This window comes from Diabrotica undecimpunctata, chromosome 6 (genome assembly GCF_040954645.1).
Source record: "Diabrotica undecimpunctata isolate CICGRU chromosome 6, icDiaUnde3, whole genome shotgun sequence".
Classification (NCBI taxonomy): Eukaryota; Metazoa; Arthropoda; class Insecta; order Coleoptera; family Chrysomelidae; genus Diabrotica; species Diabrotica undecimpunctata.
In genome coordinates this window covers 12,294,577-12,297,949 of record NC_092808.1, presented here as the reverse complement: position 1 = coordinate 12,297,949, position 3,373 = coordinate 12,294,577, and the positions used below count along the sequence as shown (strand labels likewise).

At 35.5% G+C, this 3,373-nt stretch overlaps 1 non-coding gene across 1 annotated transcript; it reads right to left on the bottom strand.

The window, feature by feature from the left end:
* Nucleotides 1–1,093: 1,093 nt before the first annotated feature.
* Nucleotides 1,094–1,166, bottom strand: TRNAK-CUU (transfer RNA lysine (anticodon CUU)). Its single transcript has one exon. It is a non-coding gene; the product is annotated as a tRNA-Lys (tRNA).
* Nucleotides 1,167–3,373: the final 2,207 nt, after the last annotated feature.

Genomic DNA, 3,373 nt, shown 5'->3' with positions numbered 1-3,373 from the left:
CTTAACACATGGAATTAAATGAAAATTTGCCGGTTTTTAAAACTCCGAGAACCACGTTTTCTCATTCAGACCCCTAAGCTGTTCTTCCCGCTTCTACCGCCACACTTTACCTCGACCGCCCACTCCCCCGCCAAACTCGTCTCTCACCGTACTAGTTTCTAACTCGCTGTCAATCGGACCTCTCTTTAACTACGCTTTGAATTCGATAATGCACCTTAAAGTGCTGGGCCTTCAAATTTTTGTGGGAACTTATTTAAATTAAAACGAAATTAGGTACTATGCAGTTAATATTTTCTTTAGAGGACTCGGCATATACACCTGGGTAAACAAACTTCAGGTCTCTGTAACGTATTAGCCAGGGGCGTTTCAAATAAATTTCTATACTCCTAAATTCCTATATTTTCTTTAGAGGACTCAGCATATACACCTGTGTAAACAAACTTCAGGTCTCTATGACTTATTAGCCAGGGTCGCTTCAAATAGTTTTCGCTTTTCAAACAGGGTCGCTTTTGTTTTTATCAGACAGTCAGTAGGTTGGTTCGCCAGTAGAGAATTGTTGTGGATTATTTTCTTCCATTGCATTAACTAATTTTCTTTTTTGTAAATACATTTATTTCATTTCTAATTTCTTTCCTTAGTAACTATTTACTAAGTATTCTCACAGTTCATTAAGCAGTAGAATGAAAACTATCTAATAACAACTACCCATCAAAAGAAAAATAATGTGTGTCGTTCCGATTTTTATAAATGAAAAAATTTCATAATTTTCGAAAATTAAAAAGCACAAAAAGATAATTTAGAAACTTCTGCCTCTGTAGGTATCCGTTCTGTATCAAAAGAATTTCGTTTTTAAATTAATGTTAACAGGCGTTCAGTTACGGTTCAAATGATTGCGTCACAATACACATAAAAAACCCCTCGGCCAGATGTTTATTCATGATTTAACTGAATGATTTTAATATCTTTTATGTTTGCGAAGCGTGATTTGTAACTGTACGATAGGTCAAGAGTAAATATCCGATAAAAATATTATTTTATTTATTTAAAGATGACTTAATAATTTTGGGTTCGAGAAAAAAAAAACAAAAAGTTTCGCCCAACGTGGGGCTCGAACCCACGACCCTGAGATTAAGAGTCTCATGCTCTACCGACTGAGCTAGCCGGGCTATGAAAATATATCTGTATAGTTTCTATATAACTAGAATATGATATTTTTTACTATTTTTAAATTGTTTAAAATATTTTTATCCACAAAAGTATCAAAATATTGCGTTTTTTATTACTTATTACTGTTTCGAAATTAATCACGTAATACAATTATGTAGGTATACATTATTCCTTTAATTCCGTACGTCATCATTGACGTACCTAATTTATGTAGGAACATACATTAAATCATATTTCAAATAAAACAAAATTAAAAAAAAACATCTACTTCTTCTCGTTGTCGTTAGGAATGAAGTATCTCCAATGTAAAAATATCCTAATTTTACAGGAGACGCAAAAAACAGATAAATAACGTTATTTTACTTTTACATTATATTAACTGACATTTCCGACATTGTATTACCTGACATATTACATAAAATTCCGAGTTCCAACAAACCGATAATCTTAACGGAAATAAAGGCTCGTGCGAATGTCTAGTAAAGTCACATTGTTTTAAGCCTTTCGACTCTCGGAACTCCAAGAGATATTCTTGCACACCTTTGACTAGAAAGGATATGGCCTTAGAGGCGTTCAGGCATAATCCCAGTGATACTAGCTTCGCACAATTACCCGCTCGAGTAAGTGCGTCAACCTGCGGTTCTTCTCGAACTGAGCACTTGAGCAGGATTACTATCGCAACGACAAGTCATCAGTGGGGTAAAACTAACCTACTTCAAGACGGTCTAAACCCAGCTCACGTTCCTTGTCTATGGGTGAACTCTCCAACGCTTGGCAAATTCTGCTTCGCAATGATAGGAAGAGCCGACATCGAAGGATGAACGCTTGGCCGCCGCAAGCCAGTTATCTCCGTGGTAACTTTTCTGACACCTTTTACTGAGAATTCTTCAAGCCAAAAGGATCGCAGTCCCTATGCATACTGAACATCAGGAGCAAGGCAGCTTTTGCCCTTTTGCTCTACGCGAGGTTTCTGTCCTCGCTGAGCTGGCCTTAGGACACCTGCTTTATTCTTTGACAGATGTACCGCTCCAGTCAAACTCCCCGCCTGGCAGTGTTCTCAAATCGAATCATGCTGGAGATAAGTTGACGCTCGAAACGAAGCCCACGAACGCTAGCCGTGTATACGAAAGGCAAGTCTTATCGGAACCACGAAACCGACGAACGGCACAACGCAAAACGCAACGAAACGTCACTCCGTGCCCTTGGCTCAAGAATACCGTGACGCACATCAGATATTTTTCTAGAAAGTAAAACCATTCATAGCTATACAGAATAGTTTAAAATCTGAATTACCAGAAATTTGCACGTTAAAGATATTTCATTCCTAACGATGTGGTACTCCTTACGTCCTAGAATGACGTAAGATGAATGCAAAATATAAAATTTAAAAATATACAAATTTCAAATAATTTAGTTTAAATATGAAAGGGTCAGATAAAGATGAGCTTTTTGCAGAACAAAAATCAACATTGATCGTGGAAATCATCTGTTAAACAAGTAGCACACTCTTAAATTGACCTCAAATTGCTTTCGGACGTTTTGAAATTATATTTCTTTGAAGACTGATGTGATACTAAGTAAAATTCGTGTTTGAGTGGAACGAAAGATTAAAAGTTAAAATATAAAATGCCGGCGGTTTAAAAGTGCCCCAGAAAAATTTAATATAAAGTGCAGTACATTTCCAGCCAAGTATTTAAATTGGTTTTATTTAGGCGTCCGTCAAGCTCTAAAACTGGATGAAAGGGTAAAACGTGAGTTTGCTACTGGCGTTTGACCTCTTTTAGAGTATTTTATGTATGTGATATAATAAATGTGGCGACAGTGCAACAAACTGTTGGTAATATGAGGAATTTAACATCCAAAATAATTTGTTGGGTAATGATACGTTGTTTTCGTATATACAGATCTGTCTTTAGATATAACAAATAAATCAAATTCTCTCTGATTTTGGAAAAGTGAAAAGTGAAAAAAGGGAAAAAAAATTCAAGTAAATTCAGATGCAAATAAAAAAATTAATTTGAATTGAACCTGTCTCTACTTTTACCAACATTTAACTAGCCAACATGAAATACAGTTTCACTTTCTGTAGTTTTATGAATTAAACACTTGTCCTTTTGTTGCTAAGGTTTATTAAATTATTTATTACTCTAATATTACCTGAATACATACTCTATTATTATCGAAGACGTACTTATGGCCCAATTAC